Source organism: Oculina patagonica, chromosome 12 (assembly GCF_052425735.1).
Source record: "Oculina patagonica isolate OP01 chromosome 12, crgOcupat, whole genome shotgun sequence".
Taxonomy (NCBI): Eukaryota; Metazoa; Cnidaria; class Anthozoa; order Scleractinia; family Oculinidae; genus Oculina; species Oculina patagonica.
In genome coordinates, this window is record NC_135769.1 from 11,336,968 (window position 1) to 11,351,967 (window position 15,000).

At 37.4% G+C, this 15,000-nt stretch overlaps 1 protein-coding gene across 5 annotated transcripts in view; it reads left to right on the forward strand.

The window, feature by feature from the left end:
- Window positions 1-15,000, forward strand: part of LOC144631595 (fibroblast growth factor receptor 3-like) — an 80,617-nt gene that overhangs the window by 44,205 nt on the left and 21,412 nt on the right. The gene's annotated exons all lie outside the window — the stretch shown is intronic.

Here is a 15,000-nt window from a genome sequence, read left to right on the forward strand (position 1 = left end):
CGTACACGTTGGCACTTTCTAATAAAATCAAGTTCAAGTAAGGACGTATTTTAAAAAAATGTTTTACTGTGTTAGTTCCGACCGGACAGAAAAGTGATTCCCCTAGTTCATTTTGCACGGATTATGCGAACGCATGCAATAGCCTCGAGCCATAGATATATTTTTCCGTTTGCCCTCCCACTACTACTCAGTAAATAAGCTCAGAATATCCATTCATGTTGCACAAAAAGCAATATGTCTGCGTCATATTATTATACCGTTGAAAGGCGGTATGGTATAATATACAAAAAGCGATATCCAAGGAGTCCGAGATACTAATGGCAACATCTTCTTTATACGCATTTATTCCGTGACCGGAAGGTAACATTAATATGACAATACCCCCTCTCTGCCCTCAAATAACTTGCAAATAATGGTGATAATGGCACCTGGATTAAAACCCTGACATACGCATTAGCTTTGCGGAAACTTATCACTGAATACAGAACACACGACGCAGCCACTTGCATGTACGTAGCCAGCTTTGAATCATGATCACCTTTTAATCTCTGAATTATACAAAACGGGTACAGGATCGTGTGTCCGGCCTCTTATCAAATCTTTTGTGATAATCAATCTGCACAGGCTTTGAAAATAGTATGTTTTCGAATCTAGTCGTGTGAAAGGAAAAAAAATTCCAATCATAAATAAATTTCTTTAGAAAGGAAATCAGAACGCGCAATTGTAAACGGCGGCGTTGGAACTCGGTATTAAACTGAGGCACTGATCAGAATACATAAAAGAGGTTTAAGCAGAAGGGAAGAAAATCACATCGCAAAACTGAGTACACTCTTTTTTATAAGAACCATCTTTTTATAAGAATCATTTTTAGAAGAACATTGAGGCTGAGATTAAAAAAATACAAACTTTTTTATGTAGTAAATAATATAGATGATAAATTTTAAGCTCGGTGATCAATAATGAAGACGAATTTTTGTGTGGACTTTAAAGTCTACACATTGTTGTCATGCAGTTTTTTCCGATTGGGGGGTCACTTTCCGTGATAACTCGGGTTAGTGCTTTCGGAAGTTTTCGACAGTGATCGGATAATCCGAAGTTTCGGTGAGATGGGCAGCCAAGGCAGCAAACCGAGAAATTCGATCAGTATCGAGTAAGTCGCACTTTATTCTTGAATCTAGAAGCCTTTTTTGACACATTATTCGAAGAGCGTGTGGTGGCTGGAAAATATACATCAAGGAACAACTTCAAAGGCAGCGGTGGCGTAGATGAAAAGTGAAATAACAATCGTGTCGGCTGAAATGGGCTGAACAACTGCGGTCGTAAGTCACATTCCTTTTTTTTCACACTTTTGACTCACTTTCCGCAGTGTTTGTTTCTCTGTGCGGCTTGAGCATTTTTGATTCGCATATAAAAACGAATCAAATGTCTGGTTATTTATTTCTTTCAGCTTTGCCACACACAATGAATGCACAACGAGTTGTATCAAAACAAGTTCGCTGATCATGTTGTTTTATACATGTCTTGGACTCCGGGATAGAATTCACCTGCTCCATTTCTCTCAAGTAGTATATTTAACAAAAGACCGATGTCGAATTCAGAACTGAACTAAAACATTGTCATGAAAAGAATAAAAAAAACATCAAACCGTAGAATATGCATGTATCCAAACCGTGCGACAAAATAATTTAATTGTCGGTTCAAAGTCCTTCGCCGCCTCTCAAAACACCGACTCCAAGTGAATATTTCGTGAACAGAAAAAATATATTTCTCCGCCTTTCTACGCAAGCTACTAAGAAGTTATTTGTGAAAGCTTATTGAAACGTTCTTATTCCAAAAAGGTTTAAAAAAAAACTCATTGAAAGAAAATAAGTTTTTCGATGAGTTGTTTGTCTTGTTTACACAAGCTTTACACAAAAAGTAAGGGTTGTGTAAACAAGCGATGCGAGACACCCGGGGCGAGACAGTTCATGTGCTCCACGCAACATTTCTTTTTTTAATGAAAATAGTATCCTATCTTGCTAGCGGTAAGGAAAGGCTTTTGGTCTAATAACTGCTGTTCTTGTAGGATTCTAGGTTTTCATTCGCATGAAAAAAAAAGGCATTTGTCGTGAACGACGTGACTAAGGGTCACACCACGCTCCTTCACATTGCGTGACATCCCAAGCGGCAATGGTAACGTCTGTTTCTTGAAGCGTAGTACATATTAAAGACAAGTAATAGTACACTTTGTTCTTCCAACAGTCTTGTAAAAAAAAATTGATTGATAAGTTCTTTGTTTTTTCGCCTTGTATCTCGAATTACTCGATTCGAAACTTGAATTCGAAGTTGTTGACTGCTACAGTAACTCATTGATTAATTCATAATGTCACCTTTTATTCAAATGAAAAAAAAAAAAAAGTCCACACATGTTCGCATAGCGGACTCACTTTTACTGTTATTCAACAATGACACGAGCATGGGACAAAGAAAAATTGTGAGTCCCCGACGGGAATTGAACCCATGGACTCCACGATACCAACCCATGGCCTTCCAGATACCGGTTGGGCGCTCTAACCAACTGAGCTACAGGGACCGTATGATGATAGATCCCCTTGAGAGTGTCTAACAAGGACGCTTAAAGAGGTGTGCTGTCTCCATTTTCGTTTTGCCTCACGAACTTAGTGCGCTTGTCCTTAGGCAAGGCTGTTTTCACTGCTTCGGTATGAGATGTGGTCGCTAAATTGGGACGAGTTACGTCAAATTTATTTCTTTCTGCTTATGTAAGAAAACAAATAGCGGATTTAAAAATTAAAACATCCACATCTTTTACCTCTGGCTTAAGATGGGTTCCTGGCGTATACAATTCACATTTGAGTTTTTCTCGGTCTGAAAGGTGGTAAGTGGTTCTACAAGCGGAGCCACCCTACCCAAACTTTTTCCAAATGCCACCCCCCCCCCCCCGCCCCCACCACCACCACCCCCAACACGGGCTCCGTTGCTGTCAGCTGTGATGTTTGCACTCCCTTAGAACGGCCTATTTGTGACATCTGTCATTCCTTTTTTTTCTGCCATTAAGGCGAATATATAAGACGGAATACTGAGCAGAACTGATGCCCTCTTAAGTTGCAACTTGCACAAAACATTTGAGTGGAATTTCCTCTTATCGTTTTCCTTTTGCTAATTTGTACTTTCTTACGAAATCAATCTGCATTCCTTTGCACTCCATTCCCCATATAATCTAATCTGTCATCAATAAATCATACCTCAAAAGAAGCGTCCCATAAAGAAACATACGAAAATAACTGCTCAAACTCACTGTTGTCAAACACAATGTTGTGGAGGATAAAAGGCGAAACTAAATGGTGGGAAAAGGGGATACAGTTGAATCCCGATAACTCGAACCTTCAAGGGAAATCGAAAAAGGTTCGAGTTATCGAGGGCAAAAATAGTAAGAAAATGACCTTGAGGGGAATCGGAAAAGGTTCGAGTTATCAGGATTCAACTGTAGTTACTTGCCTGAAAAATACTGCAGATAGAGTTTTCCTTAAGAGAGTCTTAAGAGATACCGACAGCACAAGGACCAGGGGGAAAAGGGCGAATAGCTCGAGAGAAATACTTTTTATCCTTAAAGGAACGCCCCTTCTACCCTCTGGGATGACATTTTACATAAACCTTGGCATATCTATAAATAACACATATTATGCGTGAGCATTAACATGTTTGGTTTTATCGGGTTAATGGATACATTCCATTCCTGCAGGGTGTCACAAAAAAATACAGTAACGGAATCAGTAACTGTGATGACTGTATGGCAGTTTGAAAGTTAAAAAACACTATCACAGACAAGATCACTTTCTGCAAGATGCTAAAATATGTTGCAATAAAGCTGGCAAGTAATCGGCACTAGGTACGGATTGGTACGGATCAATGCAAGAGCAGAGAGCACTCAAATTCTGAACGACCGACAGCATAACGCAATATCGGTAATTTAATATGGCACCCTCCCCCCCCCCCCTTCCCCCACTCCCTTAGGAAGTGAAAAAAAAAGCAAATGTCCTACAGGATAAGATGTAGGGCTTAGCACATTTTCAAAGAATTTTATTAGGGTTAAGACATTTCCAATGGATTTCTTTTGGGGTGTACATGTTTTCGACGGATTTCTTTAGAGGTAAGCATGAAAGACCTGTCCTCAACAGAGAGTGAGGGATGGGGGTGCGACTTTTAAATACAATAGCTAAATGACGCTCACTTAAGAAAGTCAAGTCACATTACGCTCGTAACCCGGGCTTATAACACTTAAATGAAGGCGAGATTCATATCGACGAGTCGATATAACGAATCAAAATGAGTTTTAGAAATATTACCCAGTCCAATACTTCGAAAATATTGAGCCGGTAATCAATAAAGCTTTCTGGCTGGCTAATTTAGTAATGGACCTTTTTAGCTGTGTATATAAAGTAAGTCATTTGATTAAACGTGGTTATTATACCACAACTAAATTATCTTACAAACTGCAAAAGCGGGAATTTGTTAACCTTTTGATCTATTAGCCAATAACAAGGACTTTCATTATCCCTCCATTTCAAATTCCCAGGCCGATCTGCTACTAAACGTTACACGATAGTTAAGAAATCAGCCCGAAGTATATATGTATTTGTTAGACCGCGATCACCATTATTGACATAATTAGCCTGTGGAATTCACTATCTCGTTCTGATTGACTGATTTCCTTGTCCTTTGATCTCTCGCTCGCCAAGATGCCGTAGGTATGCTTTTGTTTCACTACTTCATTTCTTAGATAGTTGATTTATTTTTGCCGTTGTTTGTTAGATTGAGTGCACATTTCGTCTTGTAAGTGCTTTCGGAAACAACGTTATTATTTAATTAATGGGTGGGATGAAGGAATTAGAGGGACCACGATCCAACCGATTGCGGGTCTCTATGTGTTATGTCAAATTGCATGCGCTTCAGTTGCAGTGTTATTTAGATATAACTTAACATCTTCATCTTCCAGTTTCATCGCTTTATTTTCGGGACGGACTATGGGACGAGCTAAATACAGATTTCTCGAGCCCTCGATTTCTCGGACCTCCCGGGTACTCGAACCGAAACTCGTTTCGCTTGTATTTGCTTCAATCAGTCGCACTGCAATTTTGCTCCTGATATCTCGAGCTCCCGATTACACAATCCATTTTCTTTTACCTTGGAGAGTCCTTGGAGGATCGACAAAACGGGATGCCACTGTATTGGTCGGATCTAAGATAGAACTAGAGTCGACAAAGTTTCATAAGAATTCAAAGTCTCGCTCTGGGTTGATCACAGACTCCTGTTTCTGTCGTGCAATCTTTTTGAGCCAGCTCGACTTTGCATTTTCATAACCGCCGAGAAGATCAAGTTCAGCAGAGTTTTCGCTCATGCTTTCGATTCGCGAGGCAGTTGACCAGTCTTTGCACATACCGAGAAGCATATTCAAGCGCACAAGCATCAGCTAGCCTAGGTTTTCGTTCGTCCAGTTAAATTGAGTGTTTCTAATATAAAACGCCAGTACAACATTTTCAGGATTATGAGCTGACAAAACAACCTAAAACAACATGAGGTTATTAGTCCTGGTTGAGTTCCGTTCAATTACTTTTAAGTTTTTCGTCCTAGAATGGGCCTTAAAAATCAAAACTTCACGATACGTGAACAACTATAAAATGAAAGTGACCTATAACGTAAAAAAAAAAACAAATTGAAGTTTAATTTATTGCCATCTTTCGCGTGACAGCAGCATAAATAGAAGCTTTTGAGACAGAGCTTTAGATAAAGAAGCTTATCGTGAGTCACGCAATTTAAGTTAGCCAGGGATTACAATAATCTTATTGTAGTGAACGGAAAGGCTTCGCGCGAAAGGTGTACCTTTCTTAGGCTGGCGGTAAACAAAAGGGTAGGGTTTCGCGTGTGTATGTTGGAGTCTACAAAAGGGTTGGCAAAACTGTCAGGGTAGTTTTAATCAGGCCCACCAAGTGGTTAAAGTAAAAAGTTAAGAAAATAGATACAGTACCCTACTGTAGGTATATGAAAGGGTTTATACCATTTTCTCCTTCGCTGCGATAAAATGAATTCTTTAAGTTGTGGTTTTAAAGCTGTAAAAAAACGCCGAAAAATAGAAGGGCAAAAGTCAGAAATTGGTTCCAATTTGTATTAAAATGTGTGGAAAACTAAATGCCCAAAAAAGGTTTTTATTTTGCTCGTCGCGTTACTGCGATTTCATGAATATTTCCTAACTTAAATGGAATCTATGAATAATTGGAAAAAATAATATTGTAGTCGAAAAGTCTTAAAAGCGGGAGCCACTCAATAGATATAGAACGTTTTACTGACAAATTTAATGCTATTTACATAATACATTTATTTCCAGCTTTTCGTGTAACAGCTCAATGACAACATTTTTATAAGCCTTTTCTAATCATCATGATTACCAACCTTTTAGAAACATTAAATTGCATAATTATTTTAATTTTCTCTTTGTATTCTTCTACCCGGTCTTCGATCGCCCAAGGCTTGTTTGCTGTCATGCGGTCATTTCAAAACAATCAGTTTAACGCCGTTGATCGTCCCTTCACTGCGAGTAAAACAATGCTGTAGCATTAATTCTAATACGGTTTGGAACTTTGGATTTTGAGTACACACGGCTGATTGGCTCAAAAGTTATTTTAACATGAGATCGTAAAAGCGTGTTTTATTGTTTTGGCCGCGTTAAGTGAGTATTTCTAAACCAACCCGGAATTAATGAATGAAACTTGAGAACTGTGAATAATTTGCAAATGTGACAGGTCGTAAAAATGGGACTATACTAAGAAGATTTATCATGAAATAACGCCGCCCTGATTTAATTTGACAGTCCTCGGACTGCTTCGTCACGAGAGACTAGGAATATACTTTGACATGTTAATTCCGGAAGGCGCATAATAATAAGTCTTCCATCACGACAAATTTGAAATTTAAATCAGTAGAGAAATTTACATCGCGGCGAGCGCGAAACGACTTTTCATGCCAGTTTCAACTTTACGCCTGTTACAGTCACTAGAAAAAAGTACGTGGGGCTATTCTTGCCATTCCTGTAAGCTGCCATCGTCATTAATAGCCTATGGAAGTTACTCTACTAGTTGATTTCTTTCCTTCATAAACTGTACACTTTAATCGCCAAGGTAGGTCGAAGTTGCCTCGAATTTTGTACTTCTTTTATACCATGTGGTCTTTCAAAAGATAGAAATCGTACTTCTGTATTCCTATTCCGAATTATGTTATTCGAACTATTATTGGCCTTTTTTTGAAAATGCTTATTATCACTAGTGATAGTCACAACCCCTCCGTTTTTAGAAAGCATTGTTCGAAAATGACACTTGCTTTGTAATCAAACTACAGTGAATTACAAGAATTCCTCTCATTATGAAACGAACATACAACTAGACATTATAAAATATCGATGCGGACACGTATGCTAACACATTGAATAAGGAGAAAAGTGTGAAATTATTGTTATATTGTAAATGTGTCGTGTTCAATTTGACATCTCTTTTGTTGGCTGCACTCATGCCCAAGGCTTAATCTCTGAAATAAAAACAAGACAAGGCCTTGTCCTTAATGGCACGATATCCTTACGAAATTGCTTTAAGTGAAATAGAAAATTATTAATAAGCTCTTATTTTGATCGTGGAAATGCTTCATCATACAGGCATAATTCTCGCTGCCATCAACGGCCAAACTTAGTCATTTCTGCTGCAAATTTTGCTTGCAAAAAATGTTTGTAAAGCAAGACTTAAAAAATTAGATTCAAAGCATTTCATCTTCATAAAGATAAGAGTCTAAGATAATCCTTTGAAAAAGAAATGTATTTAAGCTTCGTGGAACACAATCACCTGTCTTGTAACTTTGACAGATTTACATATACATGTAATATCAAAATGGAACTGGTTACATTTATGTTTAGTGACTACATATAGCTTTCGCTTTTTATACCAGGTTACCTTTTATTCTGCTGGCCTAGCTAAAGTCAAACTTTGGGGAGGCATAGTAATTTTTTATTACACTGCAAAACCGTTTTGTTACTCTGTGGTTTCATTGACTTTACAGCGCATTTATGTATTACGGCCGAGAAAACATGAGAACTAGCTAAGATCGTATAGTTTTAACAACTTGACAACCTAGTACCAGGCTCCTAACTCTTGGGAAGCACTCAACAATTATGTAACAATTTGTCATGAATGTTATGATCAATCAGTTACGAAACAAGAAGCATTTTGTTTTCTATTATTATTTTGGTCTAGGCCTTTCTCGATTATGCTAGCATTTTTTTCGGCATTTTTTGGAAAAACGAGCATTTTTTTTTTCGTTTTTTCTTGAAAAAGAATTGCTAGCATTTTCTGTCATTTTTCATGACCGTGATCCAGATTTCAGCACTCAGAACTCAGAAGGATAAGTAATCCTAAAGTTTCACAATTTTGATTTCTTAATTTGATTGTTTTCTGTCTGTTTCGAGTCGACTGTTTGTGCGTTGTTTTACTTGTGCGTGTACACCAACGGAAAAAAGGTACGGGTGGTCAGCGGGTAACTCTTTCTCTTGCTCAGCCAAGATCAGCGAAAATGGCGTCGGCCACGAACTAGCAAGATAGACCAGTTCCATCATCTATAGCAAGAGATCGATCACTACAGTCCACTACAGTATCACCTGTTGTTGATATGAGCATTATAATGTAAGACTTTGTACGTTTGTTTGACTAAAACAAAGCATTCTTTGGAATTCAAGCGGCATTTTTTAAAGAAATCAGGCATTAGTTTGGCATTTTTTGGTTTTATTGGAGAATTTCTAGTAGCATTAAATGCCAGTTTTACTAGCATAATCGAGAAAGGCCTAGGGTGGTCTGAATTTCGAGTCAAGTCATAGCCTGTAGTCATTTCCGAGGCGTAATCCATGCACACACTCGAAGAGATTTCAGTGCGTTCATTGCAAATTCAAACTTGTCATATAAGCTAGTAATATCAATGTGAGCCTTTGTCACAATCGAATATCGGATATGACAAATTAAAAACAAAATAAAACTTGAAACTATGAGCCCTAAAAGTGGCGACAGTTGCCTACAAGATTTGTTCCCGTACGAGAGTTTCAGTTATTTGACAAGTAAAAATTTGTTATTTTGAAAAGCTTACCAGATTTGGTCGCTCGGGAAGGTTCACATGAAAATAAAAAGCACAAAAAGTACAACCTTTTTTGCATGCTCTTTTACTGGGATTTTGGACCCTTTTTTTTTAAGGAGAGTATCTTCCAATGCTGCCCTTTACCTCTGTTTCAAAAGAAGGCTTGTTGCAGAACTTTCTTGATGAACATACATTTCGTTTTTGTGAAAATGATAAACGTGGGTAAAACTCATTTCCACAGAGTTAGCCAAGACGCACGAGTTTATTTTTGAAATATAGACTATCGTGAATATTTTTCATCGTGTGAAAACTGTTATTAAAGTTACTGGTAAAAAAAATCAAATTTTATTTAAACACGCAACACTTAAGAGTACAAACAGTTCTCGTTACAATGTGTACGTGTGTAAAACTAAACAATCTATATACTTCTGGCACAGAAGTACTTCCTTTTAAATTTTGATTCATAATAACTTTCAATTACTTATATTTAAATTCTGGTAGGGACTTCCTTCCAAACGGTATTAATTAAAACCTTTCCCACGACGATTTTAAAATTCGATTAAAGGACGTACTGTTTACTCAAAAACACGTAGAATCACTGGTAATCAAAGCACACAATAAGGTTTTACATGGATTTATTTCCCTTTGATGTGATGCAAAAAAGTTTTAAAATTGATATCCTGGCATAAGACATAAATTTGCACAATTTTTTGTTTTAACAGTAGAAAAACAACTGTAAATGCTGTGACGCAAATAACATCTTTTCGAAAGACGAGGTTGGTAGGCACCCACGGTTATGATATCGGCATACTGATCTTTTGTTTTGGATCTTTTTGCTTTACGGTATCGCTCATAGCGGCACCAAGAAATTGCCATTTTTTTCTGATTTCACGCAACTTCTTGATTCTTATGAGCATAACTATGCTAACGGCGAAATAGATGAGTTGATGTTGCTGGACTTAAATCGGAAGTGGTTTAAAGAAAAAACAATCATACTTTTGTGGTTTATTGGTAGCGAACAAGCGGACACAAGCAAGGTGTAAATTAGTTCGACTTGAATAAGACTACACTTGTCAATAATGCTATTTTCATAAGATTGTTTTTTTGTGTCAGGTCTTGTTCGCTGATTCTGAAAACGAGGCAAAATGCAACTCGAAAACAGCCGGGTTATTTTATTATCTTACAACGCTTTCAGCACACAGTAAAAACATATGGATACTCGTGATAATTTATCATGACTTATTGATGAGCTTCATTGAGGTTGCTGAAACAATAATATTACAGGTCTGTGGTAGCTTGAGTTAACCAAACCGTCTTCGAGACTTTGGTAAGTTGTATTCAAAATGCAGAGGAAATTACCCGCTTATATATATATTTCGTCCAATGTATTTACAAACTAAAATTAACGCGGAAGTTAGTATCTTGTCGAAGTCGATAATAGTATTTTTCAAGTTAAAGGCCTACTTTAATTATTATCAAAGCTTCTTCGGTCTTGCCATTAATTTCGCATAACTTTTGCCGCCAGTCCCTAAAATTTTCTTATTACACCTTAAATATAAGTGAAACATCTTTTTACCGGTACAAACTAAACTTGCTACGGATTTAAGCTAAAATTGCCGCTAGTCCTAATGTCAGCCGACCTACTGAGAGCCGTGAGCCAGATGGCTTTCGCCTCTTCCTAATACATTACAGAAGCGTAATCCTTCGATATTGCTCTTGCTGTCAAAAAAGTTGATTGAAATTATATAATGCCGAAACTACCTGCATAGGCAGTGAAGTGTGAGTGAGTAGAGTTCGTAAACAAGATTAACATTTGAACTTGTCGAAACAGTTAGCTAGCTGGATGAACACAAGATTCATGACATAATTTTGATTACCGAATTTCATTGTTGTGGATTATACTATGACACCGTTTGATATCATGATTTATTCAGATAAAAACAATGTCTATCCGGCAAACTCGATAACAGTTTAAGTTGTAAAAAGAATAACCTGCCGGCTATCTCGGCAACGAACAAAGGAATTATAATAGCTTTCCAATTCTCTGCAACCTGATTTGTATATTTACATGCACGTAGCTAGCTCGACTTGAACATCCACTTTAACATGGCTTTTTCTCGAGTCATTTAACACATTTTCAGTGGAAGAAAATGTTGTCTTGCCTACCGGACAGCGAAAATCTGATAAATATATCTAAAGTTATAACGAAGCGCGTTTAACGTAAGATTTTTATTTTCCTTTGCAAACTTTATCATTTTTATCAGAAAACGTACGTCAATATTTCCGTTAGTACATAGAAAAATTTTTTTTGAAGTATCTCATAATAATGTCGAGCACCCTACATAAACTTTCATTGCCTATGATAACAGTGTTGATCCGATGTCAGATAGAATTAGCTTGACATCCCTCGACCTGTTTTACTACATAATAATTTGAAATGAAAATCAAAGTCAACGACGTTTCTGAGAACAAGATGTATGAGGCGAATAGGTCTCGGTAGCCCAAGCTGAGTTGTTTTCAGATTTCAGTTTTCTTTTACCAAAGCTATGCCTAGTACTTTGCCGTCCAGCCACTTGGGTTGTTTACCCAACTACACTGCGTAGAGTACAATCTGCGACGCGAAATCGAATATAAACACCTCGCTGTCTTGTTTATGTAGTCCTCTTATTTATTTTGGCCTCACGAGGGCAAAAACACAGATCAGAGTCAGAATTTCGAAAACGAAAAACGATGGTTAACAAATCACCTTTAACATTTTTAGGCGATGACGTCGCCTATATGCCAGGGAACGATGGAAGATTCGGGTGAGGGTTACTTAGTTAATAATTAATCGAACCAGAGAGGATTGGTAACTAAGCACTAGAAGCATTGTTTATTTTTCGTTCCGCCATGTTTGATTGTGTTTCGCAGCAGTCTGCAATGAGCATCGGCAAAACACGTTTAATTTCTAGCAGTTGGACTGAGATTTCGGGTCAGGAAAGACCAGACATCGGATAAATTTGACCTCACTTCCGGTACTTGAGTTTTTAATACGCGATAACTGACTCAAGCTTGAATTTGAGAAGTGGAGAAGGCCGTTTAGAAGTGTCGTAACTTTTTGAGCGTAACTGAGTGCGCCAACCGATAGCAGTTTCTTGATCAGATTGCATTTGAAAGGGTGAGCTATCTAAAATCTTTGTTTGATTGAGCGTGCATTTTTATCGATAATATTTGAGCTTATTTATTTGCTTCTTTCCAACACGACTCGCCATCTTGAGTTGTGGCGAGTACAAGTAAGAATTTCCTGTTACTTCTTCTGCTATAGCATCAGCTGTTGAACAGAGGTTTCAGGCCTGTAGTGAGTGCCGTACTTTATCAGGTAGCGGGTAAATCTGAGTTCGCACGAGTCATGCAGTACGTCAGTCCTAAAGTATTCGTAATTATTGTACACCATCGACGATAAGTTAAGTTCCTAACTTTTAATTCCGTAGAAGCCTGTACCAAAAGGTCAATCGATTGCAGTTCCTTGAAAAAGATTGAAAAGGTGGACTATCTGAAGTCCTTGTTTTGCTTGAACATGCACTGATAATATTTGCTTCAAATTAAGTGCTGTTAATTTGACTCAGACTAATTTACAGGATGCCTTCTGTGACTCTTACACACGAAAATGTCACACAATCTTCTGACATGTATCGCCTGTGTATCGACTCGCCAATGGTATAGAAATTAATCCTAGGCCTTTGTGTTTGACGAAGGTCAGTACTTTTACTTATTGCATCACATTGTATGCATGTAATGTATTTGCAAAATTGTTTTGTGATTTAAGCAAAATAAAAAAATAGGGCCCCAATGGGTCCATGTGTTTTGCTGCTAGAGCAAAGCCTTAGCAAACATGTTGATGAAAGACAAGTGAGTAGAAATTCAAATCCAACGTCTTTTATTATCTGTCACTTGTGTGCAGGTTAATAATTGCACTTTATTGTACTCACTTTGTGTTAATTCAATCCTGATAATTTTAATGATAATAATAATAATAATAATAACTTTATTAACGTGTCAAATCTGTAGTAGCTGAGGGGAAAAGTCCCCTCTACTAATTGTGGACACCTAACCTGACTAACTAAAAAACGTAATTAATATATATATATAATAGAAAATATTTATATACAAAAAAAAAAAAAAAAAAAAAAAAAAAACCTAAGTACAAATATATTAAAATTCTGTTTCTTTATCTATATTAAAATATAAAAATTAAAATTATGTTAAAAAGTAAAAATTATGTCATGGCTGGCAGTCATTCTTGACATAGTTTGCATCCCCGACAGTCACTGATATTAGCAGCCAGCGCAGTGAGGTCCCGACCACGTATACCGCATTTGAATTGTTTTAAAGATGGTAAATTTCTTAGTATAGGTGTGAGAGCATTCCAAAGTTTGGGCCCTAGGTATCGAAGAGAGTGTTTGCCAAATGTTACCGAAGAGAATCGGGGTTGAACAAATTCAAATTGAATTCAAATTGAAATCAAACACAGCAAACATAATTTAATTACCAGTGAGTTAACGAAATGTCTTTGAAATCATTGTCTCTTTGATAAAAAACAGAAAGACGGGGTTGAACGTAACGCAAAGTTCATTTTGAAAGCGAAAGTTTACAAATAATTATTATCATTCGTCAGTCATCCCTTCACGCATGAACACACGTCGAATTGCAGTGTCTTCACAACAAGATCGGAAGATCGATAAGGACCAATTTTTGAATAATCGAATTGATTCTTCGAAAGTTCGTTTTCTTAAAGTTTTAGAAATTTGTGAAGTTGGAGGATTCACTGAGGACTGCGTAGCCGTAGATGCAGTGGCTCGCTGGACATCAAATTCTATTTTTCACGCGGCGTTTAAGTAATCTTCACAAAATAAACATGTGGCGCCAGCGCGTCTGGCAGTCAAAAATTCATTTTTCAAAAAACTTTCCCTTTCCAGCTATTTTTAGCGGGGCTTATAGTACCTACCTGTCAGTCGTAGAAAAGCTGAAATTTAAGGATGAACTGTTTATTAAATGAATACCGTGTTTTTAATAACTAGTAAACAAACTGGTCGCACGCATTTAAACACGAACTGACGAATGTTGCATTTAATATTTCTTTGTTTTCGACGGTGTGAACCACTGAATAAGTTTCTTTCCCATTGTGATGTTACTAGTATTAATTCGTTTCTAGCTGTCTTTTATATAGCTCGAATACAGCTACAATTAGCGGTGCAGACCAGTATGATGTTACTATATTCCTTTCCAGCTGTCTTTGCGTGACAAGTTACACGTTCATACATTTTATTTTAAAATATGAAGTTCAGAGTTAATACAGTACTAGTACGCTGTAGACAGTGTAGACAAGGTGAGGGTAAGTTTATTTTCAAAGCGAAAGTTTACAAACTGTGCACTAACCGGTCCTTCGGAGAAAATATTTATGACCTTCGGCGAGGTTCCAAGTCTTCGCTCTTTTCGTAAATGATGGAAACTGAATAATTTTCTCATAAAACTGGAGTGGTCGCGCCACAGTTTGTTTTCTTTCCCAATGCGATATACTTTTAAATCGGTTTTCTGTTTTCCAACGTGTCGAACGTGGTTTGCGTTCGAATACTTTGGCCCGTAACTTCGAATGCGATCGGCGCTACGGTTCATTGGTTTCGATTTTGTTTGTTCATGGATTTGATTGACATCGGTAGTTCAGATTTCTCCTTTGTTACGGCACTTACACCTTACGGCACAAACTTCAGCTCTCAATGTGTTTTGCTTGCAGCCATTGCGGCTGCAGCAAAACACAAAAAATGAAAAGGTTGAATTTAATTGCTCTGCGATTAATCTGCATGTTAG